The sequence below is a fragment of the Arvicanthis niloticus genome, chromosome X (assembly GCF_011762505.2).
Source record: "Arvicanthis niloticus isolate mArvNil1 chromosome X, mArvNil1.pat.X, whole genome shotgun sequence".
Classification (NCBI taxonomy): domain Eukaryota; kingdom Metazoa; phylum Chordata; class Mammalia; order Rodentia; family Muridae; genus Arvicanthis; species Arvicanthis niloticus.
This window is the reverse complement of record NC_047679.1, coordinates 57215822-57235271: the sequence shown is the minus strand read 5'-3', so window position 1 is coordinate 57235271 and position 19450 is coordinate 57215822. Positions and strand designations below refer to the sequence as shown.

General features: G+C 37.5%; 1 pseudogene; it reads left to right on the top strand.

Moving 5' to 3' along the window:
* The first annotated feature begins 1621 nt into the window (after positions 1-1621).
* Positions 1622-2839, top strand: LOC117694448 (spermine synthase pseudogene; annotated as a pseudogene).
* Positions 2840-19450: the final 16611 nt, after the last annotated feature.

Below are 19450 nucleotides of genomic sequence, written 5' to 3'. Positions count from 1 at the left end.
GTGTGTCCACTCATGCCTTCTACTTTTGGATCCACTAGTGCTGTAGACCTAGTAAAGTTGGTGGAGAAGTGGCTGGAAGTGGCTTAGTTACTTTTTATCATTATGACAAAACACTAATTAAGGCAACTTATAAAAGCACATGTTTAATTTGGCTTATGGTTTTTAGAGGTTTAGAGTCTATGATAGCAGAGCAAAGGGGGAGAAGGAGAATGGGACAGGGGTGGGTTGAGGAGGGGTAACCAGGAAGGGGGATATTATCTGAGATGTAATCAACAGGAATGATAATAAATAAACAAATAAATAAATAAATAATAAATGTACACCCGAACGTTCTTGAAAAAAAAAAAAGGAGCAAACACCCACAAGAGAAGTAGTTGACAGGAAAGAATCAAACTCAGGGCTGAAATTAATAAATTAGAAACAAAGAGAAGAATACAAAGAGTCAATGAAACCAAGAGCTGGTTCTTTGAGAAAAGCAATGAGATAGATAAATCCTTAGTCAACCTAATAGCCAGAAAGACAGTATCTAAATTAACAAAATCAGAAATGAAAAGGGAGATATAAACAACAGATACTGGGGAAATTAAAAAAATTATTAGGTCTTACTTCAAAAGCCTGTACTCCTCAAAATTGGAAAATGTAAAGGAAATGGATGATTTTCTAGATAGATACCACTTACCAAAGTTAAATCAAGATCAGGTGAACTATTTAAATAGTCCTATAATCCCTGCAGAAATAGAAGCAGTCAATACAAGTCTCCCAGCCAAAAACAAGCCCAGGGACAGATGATTTTTAGCACATAAATCTTTTAGACTTTCAAAGAAGAGCTAATACCAATGCTCTTCAAACCTTTCCACAAAATAGAAAAAGAAGAAACTTTACCAAACTCATCATTATCTGAGGCCACAGTCACCCTGATACCTAAACTACACTAAGACCCAACAAAGAAAAAAAAACTTCAGACCAATGTCTCTTATAAACCTCGATGCAAAAATACTCAGTAAATACTCACAAACTGAATCCAAGAACACATCAAAAACATAAATCCACCATGATCAAGTAGACTTCATTCCGGGGATGAAAGGATGGTTCAATATACAAAAATCTATTAACGTAGTCAGCCATATAAATAAACTGAAAGAAAAAAATACATAATCTTCTCACTAAATGCTAAAAACTCATTTGACAAAATTCAACATCCCTTTATGATACAAGTCTTAGAGAAAGCAGGCATACAAGTGGCGTACCTAAACACAATAAATACAGCAAGCCAGTAGCTGACATCAAACTAAATGAAGAGAAACTTAAAGCAATCCCACTAAAATCTCCTTATCTATTCAACACAGTACTTGAAGTTCTAGCCAGAGCAATAAGAAAACTAAAGGAAGATCAAAGGGGTACAAATAAGAAAGGAAGAAGTCAAAGTATCGCTATTTGCATACTATATGGCAGTGTACATAAATGAATCCCAGAATTCTATCAAAGAACTTTTACAGCTGACAATCACCTTCAGCAAAGTGGCTGGATACAAAATTAACTCCAAGAAATCAGTAGCAAACTCCCAGCAGCCCGCAGCCTGACACGTCACGCGGTCCCTCAGTCTCCCGCGGTTGCTTCCCCAGGCATGGCACAGGGCCTCGCCACACCATGGCAGCAGCAAGGCACAGCACGCTCAACTTCACACTCGGCGCCAAAGGTGATGGTGAGGCCATTCTGAAAGGCCTTCAGTCCATTTTTCAGAAGCAGGGGATGACAGAGTCCGTGCACACCTGGCAGGACCATGGATATTTAGCAACTTACACAAACAAGAATGGCAGCTTTGCCAATTTGAGAATTTATCCACATGGATTGGTGTTGCTGGACCTTCAGAGTTACGACAGTGATGTGCAAGGCAAACAAGAAACTAACAGACTTTTGAACAAAATAGAAGAAAAAAATGAAAGAATTGAGTCAAGACAGTACTGGATGGGTGAAGCAATTGCCACCTATAGTTTGAGGAGGGGTCATTCACAGATACTGGCCTACAGCTGATGGGCGCCTGGTTGAATATGACATAGATGAAGTGGTGTATGATGAAGATTCACCCTATCAGAACATTAAAATTCTACACTCAAAGCAATTTGGAAATATTCTCATCCTCAGCGGGGATGTGAATTCGGTAGAGAGTGACTTGGCATATACCCGGGCCATCATGGGCAATGGTAAAGAAGACTACACTGGCAAAGATGTACTGATTCTGCGAGGCGGAGATGGAGGCATATTATGTAAAATTGTCAAACTGAAATCAAAGATGGTCACTATGGTAAAGATTGACCAAATGGTAATTGATGGATGTAAGAAATACATGCAGAGACTATGTGGAGATGTCTTAGACAATCTTAAAGGAGATTGCTATCAGAGTCTTATAGAAGGTTGTATTCCAGTACTGAAGAGGTACGCCAAAGAAGGGAATTTGATTATGTGATTGATGATTTGACAGCTGTTCCTATCTCTACATCTCCAGAAGAAGATTCCACATGGGAGTTTCTCAGACTGATTCTTGACCTGTCAATGAAGGTTCTGAAACAGGATGGAAAATACTTCACACAGGGGAACTGTGTGAACTTGACTGAAGCCCTGTCACTCTATGAAGAAAAGCTGTGGCGCCTGTATTGTCTGTGGAATTCTCAAAAGAGATTGTCTGGGTCCCTTCATACTTGGAATTGTGGGTATTTTACACTGTTTGGAAGAAAGTTAAGCCTTAAAGATGAGCATCCCCTGAATGACGTGTGCTGCAAGCCACCTTCCTGACCTCCATATGCCGTATATGCCATCAAATGAGTCAGGCAACTGTTCATGAATTCCTGCAAGTGGTTTTCATTTTTAATTATTATTTTTAATGTGAAAGTCAATGGGAAAAATGTATCTTTTGATGAGTTAGGGTGTTAATTTTTAAAAGTCAACCGAAGGACAATTAGACCACAAAGACTGTGGAATGCACTGACCCCCTAGAATGTGATTTTAGTATTTTTTTTTTTCCTCTGTGCGGGGTTTGGGTTTTTGTTTTGGTTTCAGTAGACCTTTAATTTGAACATGTGGAGGAAGGAACATCATTGTTTTGTTCTGGAGAGAAGTTCCTGATAGTTTCTCCCCTCTCACCCCCAAATTGACTTAGATATTAAAATTTGGTGCTTTGAAAGGTTTAAAAAGAGTGATTAGCAGTGCTTCTGACAAAGGAGAAAAAAGAGAAATTAGCAGCCCTTCTTTATACAAATGGTAAATGGGCTAGGAAAGAAATTATGAAAATAGCACCTTTCACAATAGCCACAAATAATATACAATATCTTGGTGTGACTCTAACCAAGCAAGTGTAAGACCTCTATGATAAGAACTTCAAGTCTCTGAAGAAAGAAATTGAGGTATCAGAAGATGGAATGATGCAGATGTTGTATGACCCCTCCTAGGCCTGTGAGTATGGGGATGGCATAGGTAGGTGAGGTTCTGGGTGACTCGTCAAACTGGACCAGTGCATAAGCGGTGTGGACCAAGGTATGTCTGGGAGTGTAGGGAGGCCCGGGCTAGTGATATTCACAATAGCAAGCTGAATGATCTGAGCTAGGTTGAGAACTGTGGTGATAGCATGGCCAGGTGAGATTTTGGTGGTTCACAGCTGCCTGTCACACTAGTTTAAGGAGGTCCAATGCCCACTCTGACCTATTTGTACTCCAGCACACATGTGTACACCGAGGCACACAAATAAACACATAAATAAAAATAAATACAACAGAGGCTAGAGAGCTGAATCCATGATTAAGAGCTCTAGCTGATCCTCCAGAGGACCTGGTTCCAGCATCTACATGAGTGTTTAAACTGTTTGCAACTCCAGTTCTAGGGGTATCAACACCCTCTTTGGCCCCCTGAGGATAACAGATATGCATGTAGTACAGAGACGTAGATGCAGGCAAAACATTCATACACATAAAATAAAAGTAGTACAATAATCATTTTAAAAGTTAGTCAAGTGGATTGAGAGACATCATTTTGTTGTTAAGAAACTCATCTTACCTTCAAGGATGGGCATAACTGTAGAGTGAAAGGATTGGAAAAATGGATTCTAAGCAAATGGGATCAGGAAACGCGCAGGCATTGCTATCGTAATAGCTGACAAAATAGACTTCAAATTAAGACTCATCAGAATGGAAAAAGAAGGAATCTTCTTTCTGATCAAAGGGATAATTAAGAAAGAAGAAATTAAAATTCTAAACATACGTGTACCAAACTCTGGTGTACCTAATTTTGTATAAAGCATACTCCTGGACTTAGTAAGACACATATTAACCACAACTAAGTAATCGTAATCCACATTCTTCAATAAAGTCAATTAGATAAAAAATAAATAATTAAACAAAAAGCTGGAGTTAAGTGACATCATAAATTCAATAAAGCTAACAGATATCTACAGAATATACCACCTAAACATCATGAAATATGCATTCTACTCAGCAGTTCATGTTTTTATAAAATAGAACACATCACTGGGATACAAAAACACATCCCAACAAAAAATTCAAATAACTACTCCATGTATCTTATCTGATCAAATGCAGTTGACTTAGTTACTGTTCTATTGGTGTGAGCAGACACCATAGCCAAAATGACTCTTACTTAAGAAGCATTTCATCCAAGGCTTGCTTACAATTTTAGAAGGTTAGTCTGTGATCTTAGCAGGGAAACAGGCATAGAGCTGTAGCTGGAGCAGTAGCTAAAAGTTTTGCATTCTGGTCCACAGGCAGCAGGTAGAGAGACACTGAGCTTATTGTGGGCTTTTGAAACTCCCAAAGCCCACCCCCAGTGACACTCTTCCTCCAACAAGATCACATCTTCTAATCTTTTTAATCCTTCTCAAACAGTTTCACTCCCTGGTGTGAAAGTTCAAATACAGAAGCCTATAGGGGCCATTCTCTTTCAACTCCCTGGTGTGAAAGTTCAAATACAGAAGCCTATAGGGGCCATTCTCTTTCAAACACCACTGCAACAAAGCTGAAAATAACCAGCCAGTGAATCTCTAATAAGTATATGAACACATGGAGGTTAAACAGCACACTGTTGGAGAATGAATCAAAGAAGAAATCAAGAAAGAAATTTAAAAATTCCTGTAACTAAATGAAAATGAAAACACAACCTTTAGGGCACATTAAGGTCAGTCCTATGAGGGAAACTTACAGCTCTAGATGCCTACATTTGAAAATCAAAAGGCACTGAAATAAGTGACTAGATAAAACAAACTCAAGAATTTGGAAAAATAAAACAAACCCAATCTACTAGATGACAAGAAATAAACATCAGAGTAGAAACTAATAAAATTGAAATGAAGAAAGCAGTACAAAGATTCAATAAATCTAAGAGATGGTTCTTTGAGAAAATAAACAAGATCAGACCCTTGGCCCAACTAACCAAATCAATTAAAGAAATGACTCAGATTAACAGAATTAGAAATGAACAACAAAGCCAGGCCTGGTGGCAGACACCTTAATCCAAGAACTAGCAAGGCAGAGGCAGGCCTGGTCTACAGAGTAAGTTTTGGGACACCCAGGACTAGGCAGAGAAAGCATGTCTCAAAAAGAAAAAAAAAAAGGAAGAAAGGAAGGAAGAGAAAGAAAGAAAAAGAAAAAAGAAATGAATAGCGAATCATTACAAGATACAGCAGACTATCATAAGGAAATGCTTCAGAAATAAACTACACATCAATATTCCTGATGAGCATAGATACAAATTTTTCAATAAAATACTAGCAAATACATGCATGAAAAAGATCATTCACCCAGACTAAGCTAATTTTATTCTGGACATAGAAGGATGGTTCAATGTATGAAAGTCAATAAATGTAATGTCATAAATTGACTTAAAGACAAAAATTATATATTTTATTTCAAAGCATTTATTTCAATAGATGCAGAAAAAGTTTTTGACACAACCAACATACCTTAATAATAGAAATTCTGGGGGAGAATAAGATAAAGGCTTTATTTGACAAATCCACAGCCAGTATCATCTTAAATAGAGAAAAACTTAATAAAATCTTATTAAAATCAGGAGTGAGAAAGACTGTCCACTAATTCTCATTCTTCTCCAATAATTTGCTTCTTGAATCTTTAGCTACAATGAGACAAGAGAAGGAAATTAAAGGGGCACAAATAGGAAAAGAAATAAATTTATGCCTATTTGCAGATGATATGAGCTTATTCCTAAGAGATCACAAAACTTCCCACAAAAGATCAACCCTTTAAACAAAGTGGAAGGATTTAAAAAAAATTAACTTATAAAATCAATAGACTTCCCAAGAAACACTCTGAGAAAAGATTATGAAAACAGTCCCATTCTCACTAGCCTCAAAAAATATCCAGGAATAATCCTAATCAAGGATGTGAAATGCCTTTCCATTGAAACTTTACATCTTTGAAGAAAGAGATTGACAAGACAGTAGAAGATGAAAATACCTTCCATGCTCATGTATTGGTAGACTAAATGTGAAAATGACCATCCTACCAAAATCAACTTACAAATTTAACACCATCCCAATAAAAATCCCCATAACATTCTTCACAGAAGTAGAAAAAAATTGTAAAACTCATGGAAATACAAAGGTCCAAGATAGTCAAAGCAATCTTGAGCAAAAAGAATAATGTCGGGGGGACTACCATATTAGAGTTCAAGGTAGATTGCAGAGCTATAGTAAATCAAGACAGTGTGGCACTGGCACAAAAACAGACACGTAGATCAACAAAACTAAATGAAAGACTCAAGCATGAGTGTATATAATTACAAATATCTGATATTTGACAAAAATGTCAAAAAATACACACTAGAGGAATGACAGCATCTTCAACAGATGGTGCTGGAAAACGGAATATCCACATGCGCAAGAACAAAATTGGATCCATATTTAACACTCTGCACAAAATTCAACCACAAATTTATCAGATATTTCAGTGTGAAACCCAAAACACTGAATCTGCTAAAATGAAACATAGGCAGTACCCTGCAAAATACAGGAATGTGTTCAGTCAGGAATTAAAGCCAATGTCTGATGAATGAGACCTTATAAAGTTAAAAGACTTCTGTACAGCAAAGAAAATAGTACCACCAGTAAAGAGAAAGACCACAAAGTAGGAATCTTTGTCAGTTATACCACTGATAGAGGATTAATAACCAGAATAGACAAAGAACTCAGAAAACAAAGAATCAAGAAAACAAATGGCCCAGTTAAAATATAGGCTAATCTGAACAGAGAGCTCTCAAAGGAAGGAAGAAAGTGGCTAAGAAATAGGTGGGAAAATGTTCGACATCCTTAGTAATCAGGAAAAGGCCAATTAAAACTAATTTGGAATTTGATGTTATGCCAGCCAGCTAAGACTTAGAAAACACCTGACACTAAATGCTGGCAGGATTCAAGGAAACAGGAACACTCATTTAGGGTTGGTGGAAGTGAAAATTGAAAACAACCTAAATGTCCTTTAGCTGATGAATGGATAATAAAAATGTGTCACACATGCACAATGGGATTATATTCACCTGCCAAAACAAAAACAAAAACAAAAACAAAAAAACAATGAAAACTGGTAAATTGATGGAATTGGAAGATATACTGAGTAAGGAAACTCAGACCCAGAAAGGCAAATGCTCCAAGTTCTCTTGTATTGTGGATCCTGACTCTGAAATTTTAAATTTGAGAATATAATGTATAGTAAACCACAGAAGCCAGGAAAGTAAAATATGACTGAATTGGGTTTAGACCGACAAAAGCCCCAGTGCCAAGCATGGGAAACCTCCCTCTGAGTTGTTGGTCAGGGAGTTCATGAGACTCCCAAAACCTTATAGTTTATTGTGGTCTACCCTTGGTTGCCTCCTAGAACTTAAAATTAAGACACCACATACTTCAGATACAAGATCTAGAGGAATTTGGAGCTGGAGCTGGCCTGAGTACTAACTCTAATGGCATCAGGAGGTGCTGTGCAAGCTGCCAGGGATAAAAAGCAATCAATAGTTCTACTAAAATGTAAAAGCCTATGAACCACAACAATGACTGGCTGGGCAAGATATCTCAATGGTGAGATCGAGGCACTTTTATTTGCCTAATTGGGTTTATAGCTCACTCGGTAAGAGGAAATTCAGGTCTGGTACCATAAACCTAGCCAATTACCCATGGCTGAGGAGACTCTAAAGGAGAACCCACAACTGCCATTTTCCTAAACTAATATAATTTCTGTCTTCTAAATACTTTTCTTTACTTACCTGCATGTAAGTATAGTTTTCACACATCATCAAAGAAACTTCTTTTTGTAGGAGATGGAGATTGTTACAGAGATCCATAACTGATCCAACTGCAGAGAACAATTGTTTCTTGTTCTATGGCTTCTTGTTCTCTTGTGGGTTCCCCAACCCTAACTGGTATATCTACAATGACGCTCCTATTGCTAAAGCCCAAGGGAAATCATGGAAGAGGGGTTAGAAAGATTATAAGAGCCAAAGGACCAGGATGCTTGCAACTAGACATTGTCTTATAGACATGGCAAAGAAGCTGTACCCATTAAATATCAACAATACAATGGTCTTTACACAAGACCTGCAGAATGATAACACCATATCGAATGCCAACTAGATGGGGGAAATGTTGCAAGGCTCCACTCCCCGCTATAGGCAACCAATGGCTGCGGAAAGAGGAAGATACAGCTTCCTCCAGGGATGTGCCCACTTATAGTTTATCCAATCCCAAGTGGTCAGCTTTAAATGCACACATGCACACAAAGCAGCACTAAATGGACTCACTATAAATATATAGTTATAAATGTTTATATATGTGTAAATAACAATACTTATTGAAGAAAAAGAGGTCATAAATTAAGAAGAAGTTGGTGAGGGCATGGGAGGGGTTAGAGGGTGTAGAAGGAGGGGTAGTAATGATGTTAATACAGTACTCAAGAATGAAATGATCAAAACCATAAAAATATTAAATTATAAAAATAAAATAAAACTACAACTCTTGGTTAAAGGGTGAAAGTGGTAATGGTAATGGTATTTATATCTGTCCTGAAGGGTGTCTTCAAGTTCTAGGGCAGCTGTTCAGCCTTGGGTATGACTCATAAATAACATATAATTTTCACCATATCAAGAAACCAGTGTGTTAATATAATTTAGTATACATCTCTAAATTGTCTTACTTTCTTCCTAAGACTTCATTTACATCCTTTATAACATCACAGATTTAGTGCCCTAGGTATATTTTTCTAATTAATATTAACATGTATCTGCAACTATTAAAATTCAAAATTTGCTTCTGGCAATACCTAAAATGATCTCATGTTCTTGTATTAAAGAAATGAACCAGATAACTAGGAAAGTACTCATCCTTATTCATTCTATTGTCAGATGAAGATACTAAGAGGACCAAAAGAGGTAAAGGACTCACCCAAAGCCACTCAGTGACACTGGCAACACTGGGACCTAAACCCATGTTAACTGATTCCTAGCCCTTTAATTCTTTCTAGAATCTCCTACAGGAAGGAAAGCAAAAGAGAATGGGAAGCAGAAAAAGTGAACTGTTTACTTAGCTGGGATTGGCACTGAAGCTGTAGCTCAAGAAGGCCAGGTCTTATTGGGTAGAATAGTTTTCCATGTCTCTATTTTGTTCCAAAATACTTTTGATGCTCAGTCTACCTAAGTCAAAGCCCATACATTCAACATGAACTTAAAGAGTGCTTGTCATGTGTTCAGAGACACACAAAAAGGAATTCATGTCCACTAGGGCAAACAGGTTGATATGTAGCTGAGTAGAGTGTCTCTAGAACACAGGGGACAGCTTTTTTGTGGTTGGGGATGGGGACAAGAACAGGCACAAGCCTTGCCCTACATATGTTCATCAAACTTCATCAAAGGTTTCTTGTTCTCTTCTCCCAATAATGGGTTATGATGTTCAATATTCTTAAAGTCTAGGGTTGACATGTCATTGCCAGCCACAGGCCATGATGACTTCCAAGGACTCCACTTAAAAAATAATTACTGACAATTTTAATTATAACTAATGTGTCTTTCTTTCTCTCCATCCTTCCTGTCATATGCATCATTGAACCTACAATACAATGGAGGAAGGCTGAGGATTTGGTTGTTGGTATTTTCCTAGTGAGCATGAAGTACTGGTCTCAATCACCAGCACATTATAAACCAAGAATTTTTGATATATGCCAATAGGCTGTATTTCCAGCACTTGGGATGTAAGGGCAAGCTGGACTACATGATACCCTGTCTCAAAAGGAAAAAAAGAAAGGAAGAAGGGAGGGAGGGAGAGAGAGAGAAAGGGAGAGAAGGAGGTACATAATTGACCAGAAGAGACCAGGAGAGAGAACAATACTGGGTTGTAGGCTACAGTTTCTTCCTACCTCCACCCTGCTAGAACTTATTCTTGAAACACCTTAAAAAGTGTTGGAGATGGGTATTATAACCACTAATTGTCATTCTATTTGACTTTGCCAAGTTGGGTGAGAAGTTGCGATCCTGCTGGCACGTTCTTCTCACTTGGCCTGCTCCCTCAGAAACATGGACACAGGGATTATGCCGCTGTCTGTTGCTGTTAGTAAGGCCCAGGGAGCTCTTTTTATTACCATCCTTGCCTGAAAACACCAAACAAACAAAAATCTACAAACCTTTAAACCTAAACCTCATAATAGGAGGATGACCTAAAATACTGTTTCTTTCCTGAGTACTGCTTGGATTGGACTGCTCTACTCAGGAAAGTGTTCACTCTAAGGCATTTTTACTGACCAAGGCACAAGGTTTGCCTTCCACCTGCCTAAATTGAAACTCCTGAGTCAGTGACCATGGGAAAACCCACCTTTAACATTCCACAGAGTTCTTCCTGTTTTTAATCATCTCCTTTGTCCTTTCCTACTCCTTCCCTGTTCTCAAGGTTCGCAAGTACACCTTGCCCTCACCAATGCAAGAAATTCATTTGTAGTGAAGAAAGTTCTGGGAAGAGGCAAGAAGATCAAGGTTTAAGACTTAAGTTTTTCACTTACTAGTTGAGCAACTTGGAGAAAATAATTTTACTTTTTCTGAGACTTAATTGCCCCTCTGAAGAATACAATCAACCCCTGGTCTGCTATCCTTAGAAAACTGACGTATAAATAAAATGAGATACGTTTTATTTAGTCTGAAGCTATTTTGTGAGGAGCTATCAATAATGCACATGTGAAAGGTTACTGGGATGCTGAAAGTGCACCACTTTAAAGAAAGTCACACATTCAGGAATATTTAGGCATCACAAACTGACCTTGTTGGGGAAAGGATGGGGGAGGAAATAAAGGTTAAATAAGAAAGGAAGTGTGTGAGTCCTAGAAGAACTGGAGAAGGGAAGGTGAATATCATCAAAATGTGTTGTACAAAACTCTCAAAGAACTAATACCCAAAAAAGAAGGCAGAGGAGGAGGAGGAGGAAGAGTAGGAGGAGGAAGAAGAAGAATAGGAGGAGGAGAAACTATACTAACATCATATTTTAAACACTGGCAAAGGATAAATCAAGGGGCTAGACTGTATTGATAATCTTCTAATTAATTTGACAAACAATTATTATCTAATATGTAGTAGCCAGTCTTCAAGATACTAACAGTTTAAATCCCTGCCTAAATAAAGCTGATATTCTACAATCATGGCAAGGACCTATAAGAAATGGTTTCTGTCTTTCCAGATTACAAAATTGAATCTAAAGTTTAGTTCTGAGCTTCAACTCTGTGTGCTTTTAGTGACTGATTTCATCTTTTCCAATTAAAATCTGTGTAAGTATTAATCACACAAGATCGTCTCTAGAGCCTCTATGGAGATCAAAAATAATTTGTGGACATACTCAACAATAGGTATCTCATTCAACACATGTTTATTGAGTGTCTACTACATGATGTCACTCTGTAAGTGTAAGGATAGTGAATTAAACAAAAATTAAACAAAGTCCAGTTTTAGTGCTCAAACAGTTCTTATTCTGGTAAAGGAGATATAGATAGACATCCTATGACACAAAGCTGGAGTTGCTGAAACAAACAGGCTAGCCCATAAGTTAAAACTGGTGCTCAGTACATGAAACTATAACTGCATGCCAAGGGCACTGAGAGTTCTGGGACAGCATTCATATGAAGAAAGCTTCACTACTGAGGGGACATTGGTGAAACACTTGACAAAAGCAACTTAAGGAGGATTTATTGCAGCCAGTAGCTTGGGGGTACAGTCCATGGTGTCAGAGATATCACAGCAGCAGGAGTGGGAGGAAGCTAGTCATATTGCATCTCCAGTAAGGGATTTGAAAGGTGAATAGTGCTTGACTCTCTTTGATTCAGTCTGGACCTCTAAGCTGTGGGGTGATGCCTCTGACATTCAGGGTGGGTTAGCCATCTTCGGGTAAACCTTTTTGGAAACACCTGTTGAACCAGAGGTGTTTTCATGGTGATCTATCTAGTCAAGTTGACATTGAAAATTAACTATCACAACCTCACTATTGTCAACCAGACCTCCAAATATATGACTTTAAATCATAGAATTCCACCCTTAGCCCCTTAAATCTCACTTTTGCTTTATAGTGTAAAATGCATTTAGTCCATCTTTCATAGTCTTCAACCATCTCACATAGTTCAACAGTTCTATGTTTCTTCTGAGACTTGGGGCAATCTTTTGTGAGCCCCCATAAAATAAAGATGTTGTATGTTTCTATTATGCAATGGCACAGAATAAATATTACCATTGCAAGAAAGGAAATGGAAGGATGGCAAGACAAGACCACACTAGTACATGACTAAAAACCCAGCAGGGGAAATAACAACTCTGACAGCTCCATTTCTTGCCATTTGGAGTTTATACTGAAATTCTCTGGGCTCATGGCCTTTAGCAGTGCCATCTTTGTCACCTACAGCATAGTTAGCATCTCTATTGGGTCAACTACATTCCATGGCTTCAGCTTTCCCCAGAAGACATTCCACAGTTCTGGCATTTTCCACATCCCAGAGTCTCCTATTTAACTTAGACTTCATTTTCCAAACTTCATGCAATGGTATTTCAGAGCCTCCTTGCAAAGAATACTACATACTGTGTGGCTTTGGTGTCTTTGGGGACTTTGGCACAGGCTTCTATGATCCCCTCACTCTTGAATCTTTCATGCCTGTAAATCCAGTACCACATGAATAATGCTGTTACGTTTCTGCTGCCAATTCAAGATGAAGCATAGGCCCCTTGAACTATAGCTTTAGTGGTCTCTGCATGCTGATTCTGGGAGAACAGTCCTCATGGCAGCTAGTTTTAAGTAGAGAACTCTTTTAGTTGCTTTCTCCATTTAAACTTTCTTTTTTCTAGTTAATTTTCACTTTTTAAAAGTTGAAACCTTTAGTGGCTGGGATTTCATCCTCAGGGCACCTTTCCTGTTGCCCCCAGTATAGAGAAAGACGTTTGTGTGTCTTATGATACTTTAGTAAAACTGAAAAGCTTAAAACAAAGCAAAAACAAATAAAGGAAATAAATAAATAGAAAATAGATAAATGATAGATAGATAGATGATAGATAGATAGATAGATAGATAGATAGATAGATAGATTGAAAAATAGACAAAATTAAGATGGCAAACACCTATAATTTTAGAATTTATGTGGTTGAGTTGGAGGCCAACCTGAGTTACATGGCATAGATACTGTTTTACAATGCAAAAAAAAAAAAAATCAGAAAATGGTTGCTTACTGACATAACATTCATTTCACTATTGCACCTATGGGAGTATCTTGCCAGGCCAATTGTTAACTGTAGACTACAGAAGTCACAGCTGAGTGAGAATAATGGCTTCTTTTCTCCTCCTGAGGAAGGCAGAACACCCCCAGCACTATGAAAAGTAGATGGTAAGCTCGAAATTTCCAGGTGAACACCAGCTTGATTTATCCATGTTGTAAGTATGTGATCTTTTCAAACATAGACTTTTACTATCAAGTTCTGAAGAATTACCAGGAGTATTAGCAATAACCCCTAATGCTTAAGAGAACTACTGTGCCCCATTAGCCTACAATTCAAGAAGAAGTAATATATTCCTAGTACTGAGATTTTTATTTGCTTGCATGTGGTGTATAGTTGGAATATTGCCTCCAGTTGTAGAGTAACTCCATTACAACTATTTTATACGTGTTAAGATGATTCTACAAGTAGTTTTCTACATGAGATATTCAAAAGACCTTTAGTGTTAGTTATTCATCCCCATATTTTCTCCTCAACCTACCCTTCTATACTCCCACCCCAATGAATCATTCCTGTTTCATTAATCTACTTTCCCCCTTTATATCTCATTCCTGAAAAGATTCCTTTGTACCTCACAGTACCTTACTAGTTCTCTAATCTCTATGGATATTCCAAATAAAACTGAATATGATATGTGTATTTGTGTATGTGTGCATATGTGTATCTGAATATGAGATCTGAATGAAGCTAGTATCCGTGTAGGAGAGGAAATATGTGGTACTTGCTTTTCTGGGATTGGGTTACTTCACTCATGACAATTGTTTCCATTTTTATACATTTACCTGTGTATTTCATAATTTTATTTTTCTTAATTGCTGGATAGAATTTTGTTGAACAAAAGTATATTTCCATTGTCCATTCATCATTTGATGGACATCTAGGCTGTTTCTATTTCCTGACTATTATGAGAAAAGCAGCAATATACATGGTCAAACAGGTGGAATCCATACTTGACAGTGTTAATGGAGCCAATAGCCTGTGGCTAGACCTGTCATAGGCCCTAGGGGAGAGCCTAATATTATTATTCTGCTATTAAAATAGTTTCTGATGATTTTTCCTATACCCATAGATTGAGATACAAACTAGCTTAATAGGTCAAGAAACAAAATCCATCTATCTTCTGTATACAAAAAAAAACCTCATCTTAGCTTTAAAGATAGTCACTACCCTAGAGTGAAAGAATAGACAAAATATTCCGATCAAATGGGACCAGGAAACAAGCAGGTACTGCTATCCTAATATCTGACAAAATAGACTTCAAATTAAAACTTCCAGATAGGATAAAAAAAGGACATCTCACTCCAATGAAGGGGACAGTTAAACAAAAAGAAATTATAATTCTAAACATATGTGTACCAAATTCTGGTGGACCCAATTTCACAAGAAGTGAACTTAACATGAATTAAAGATACAGAGTAACATCAGTCTGATAAGTTATTTCTCTGCTGGTTTTATTTATATATCTATATCTATCTATTTATATGTGTGTATGAGTATGTATGTATATATGTATGTGTATGTATGTATGTTTATTAGGAAGCTGCTTTTCCCAATAAAACTTAAAATTGACAACGAATAAGTATCTAGTAAATACACAAACACTCGAAGATTGGACAACTCATTACCAGATGATGAATGGGTCAGAAAAGACATAGTGAAATAAATTAAAATTCCAGAAAGTAAATGAAAAATAAACACAACATACACATGCACAGATACACACACACACACACACTGAAACACATTTAAAACAGTACTATGGGGGAAATGTAAAGTTTTAAGTACCTATATTTAAAAATCAGAAAGAGCCCAAATAAATGACTTAATGAGCAACAAGAACAAGCCAAACCCAAACTCAAACACAGTAGATGGCAAGAAATAATAAAAATCAGAGCAGAAACTAATGAGATGGAAACAGTAAAAAGAAGCAAAGAAACTTAAGAGCTGATCCTTTGAAAAGATAAACAAAATTGATATGTTTTTGGTTCAACTAACTAACAGAGAGGACCCAAATTAACAGATTAAAACATGAACAGGGAAACGTAACCAATTAATTTAAAAATTCATCTAAACTACAAAAATAAAACCAAGAAGAGATCAGCAATCTAAACAGACCCATAAGAAATGAAGAGACTAAAACAATAAAAAGCCTTCCAGTTAAAAAGAAACTCACAGTAAAATTCTTCCAGACTTTCAGAGACAATCTCTAGCCAATCCTTCTTAAATTTTTTGAACAAACAAAATAAAAGGAGCACTTCCAAGCTCTTCCTATGAAGCTGGAGTCACTATAATAGCCAAACCAGGTAAAGACACAACAAAAACAATATCCCTGACTAGTGTAAATTCAAAATAATAGGAAGTAGGGTGGTATAGAGAGGCATGTCCTTGGCTAAGAACTAAGCCAGAAAACTAAACTGGATTTCATTCATAGAATGACCTTGGGCAAATGGATTAACATCTCAAGAAGTTTCAACAAAATACTCCCTTTGACTCCTCCTCCATCCAGAAAGAGGCCCCAGGAAAAGTGCATTTAATCTGGCACAGAGGGAACTCTGTAAATATGTACTGAAGGAGAAAAATAAACCACCTCCTCTCTGTCCTTCCACTCTACCCAACTTCCTCACCTCTGCCCCTTGTACTGTTGCCCCTGCTCCATTCGAATGATTTTTTTTTTTTTTTTTTTTTTTTGGTGTGGTCTAGCTTTCCTTATCTGCAGGGTCAGCAAGTTACACTTGAAACTTGGCCCCTGGGCCAAAGCATACTGGTCTCCTCCAACTTGGCTGGGGATACCTGATTCTGGTCCAAAGCCCAATACTTTTTCATTCCTCTATCTCGTGGTATGTAGGATCTTCTTTGGGGGTGGGGTATGTTTTGATGTTCTTATGGTCCTGGCACTGGTGGCTATCTTGGAGCCTGGGAACTCACTCTCGAGATTATACAAGCACTCTCTGAGAATGTAGGAAACATAAACTCTACCTCAGCTCTCTCTCAGCTACCCTGAGCCTCATCCAGAAATAACTGCTCCTAGGTCTCCCTCATGTTTCCCTCCTGAGCCTTTTTAGCAGGTAGTATTTTCACTAGTTAGTGCTAGAATTATCTTTCTAAATGTGTGTAAGTCACATTTTTATCTAGACTGGGAATGCTTAATCCTTAAATGGCCAAATTTAAGAGAAACAGGTAGAAGAATATTATATGGAGAGACATTTCCTAAATTGACCAAAACAAGATAACCCATTAAATGCAATCACCTCAAAGTCCAGCTTGAAAGAAGTCCCTGCAGGTGCTGAGGAAAATCCTTTTTCTTTTGTTTCTGACCTTTTGATTGCCTCACAAGGTTTCTCATTGTTCATTATCATTGTAAAGCCCGACCATTGTAAAACAATGGCCTTACCTCAGTTGTTTGTGTTTTACATTATATTACTTTCTATACCTATTTACAGTAATTAAAAGGGAAATTGGGTAATTTAGATATCACCTAAGTAAGTTTTTTGCCCTCTTCAGGCTTCAGTTTTCTTTCTTTTTTTAAAGAGATTTATTTATTTTATTTGTATGACTACATTGTAGCTGTCTTCAGACACACCACAAGAGGCCATCAGATCTCATTACAGATGGTTGTGAGCCACCATGTGGTTGCTGGGAATTGAACTCAGGACCTCTGGAAGAGCAGTCAGTGCTCTTAACCTCTGAGCCATCTCTCCAGCCTAGGCTTTAGTTTTCTTATTTGTAAAATAAGGAGCCTGGAGCCCAGTGTGGTATTAAGGGGCTAGAATCACAACTCTTGGGATATTAAGGCAGAAACATAAGTTCAAAGCCAGCCTGGGCTACACAGCAAGTTCCAAGCCAGTCTAGGCTATAAAGTGAAAGTAGTGGATGGTCCCAAGTCTCTAGAGAAAATTAATTCTCCCTCTATCAGCAACTGCCAGTTTCCAATAGCATTTCAGATAGGGGTGTGACTTCATGAGCCCCTCTTTCATCTAGAGTGAGATTTTGTCTGGCTTAATCTTGTACCAGTCTTGTGCACACAGTCCCAGCTGCTGTGAACTTGTGTGTACAACTGCATTGTCCTTTCTGACAAACACTGATTTGCTACTGATAGCTGCTTTCTCTGAGTCTTGCAGTCTATCCACTCTCTTTCATGATGATCTCTGAGCCTTAAGGTTGGTGGTGTGTGATATAGATATCTCATTTAGAGCTTAGAAACTTATAGTCTTTTATTGTTTGCATATTGTACATGTATGAATCACTATCTACTAAAAAAAAGCTTCTCTGATAAGGACTGAGAGATACACTCGTTTATGAGTATAAAAATAATTGAGGGAGCATTTTATTACTATGCTATAGAGCGGACATAGTAATAGACTAACTGGACTTTTCATTTGCTAGCCTGTGGTATCTGAAGGAGGTATTCATTACTGGTGAGAATGCCAACTGGTGTGGCCCACTATGAAATCCAATGTAGCAGTTTCTAAAAAAGCTATAAATCAAACTACCATATGACCCAGCTATATCACTCTTTAGTATAGAGCCAAAGAACTCTATATTCTGCTACAGAAATACTTACACATCCTTATTCTTACTTATTCATTGCTGCTCTGTTTACAATTACCAGGAAATGTAAATAATCTATATGTTTGTCGATGGATGAATGGCTAATGAAAATGTGCTTTATATACACATTTGACTGTTCTTCTATTGTCAATTTTAAAAATCCATTATGAAAGTCACAGGAAATAATTCCAAGTGAGATAACCCAGACCCAGAAAGATAAACACCACATGTTCTCTCTCATATGTGGATACCAGTTTTGAATCTTTAGATATGTATTTAAATTGAAGTACCCAGAGAGGGCAGAAAACCAGAAAGGAGTCACGGGGGTGTTCAATGAAAGGGGATGGAATGAAAGTGCTGTGGAGGGGGGAAAGAAAATAATAGAACAAGAAGGGTTAAATTGGGGTGTGGAAGGGCAGAGTGTAAGACGGAACATAGTGTAGGATAACTAGCACTAAAGACTTGGAAACACTATATAAAAACCTAATATTGCAGAAGCTTCCTCAAATTTGCACATGTATGGGGTCTAAATGGAGTTTATAAGTATTTCTTGAATGATCATTAAACATAAATTAACAAAAGACTAAAAGAAAACAGTTACATTTTTTCCTTAAATATGATCAAGAAATGGTTAAACCAGTTTATTCTTTCACTTCAGGCTTTCCTCACACTAGGATGGGGTTAAGTATTCCCTACCTCTTTCTTTTCCCATAATGCTCCTGGTGCTTCTCTCATCTTTTCCCCCTCCATGTCTGCTCTAATAATAGGCTCACTATTGAACAGACTGCTTCTTCTTGGCATCCAGGAAGCAGGCTCTGTGCATATGGTCAATTGATTCGTTTTTAATGCACCTATTATTATGAATTGCCTCCTGGCTTGAACTGAAACCAAACTATGCCCAGTATCTCTTTTCTTCCATGCTTCCACTTTGGCTATCAGAAGGTGTCAACATTCAAATTCATTTCCCAGTAATGCGGGTTCCCATCAATACCCTTCTTGATTGTGGGTAATGAAAGCAAAGTCTTCTCTGCCTTTGGATGTTTTATTGTTGTTGTTACTGACGCTACTAGAACTCCTTTTCACAATCGATTCTACTTGGCTATTAGAGCCAAGGTAA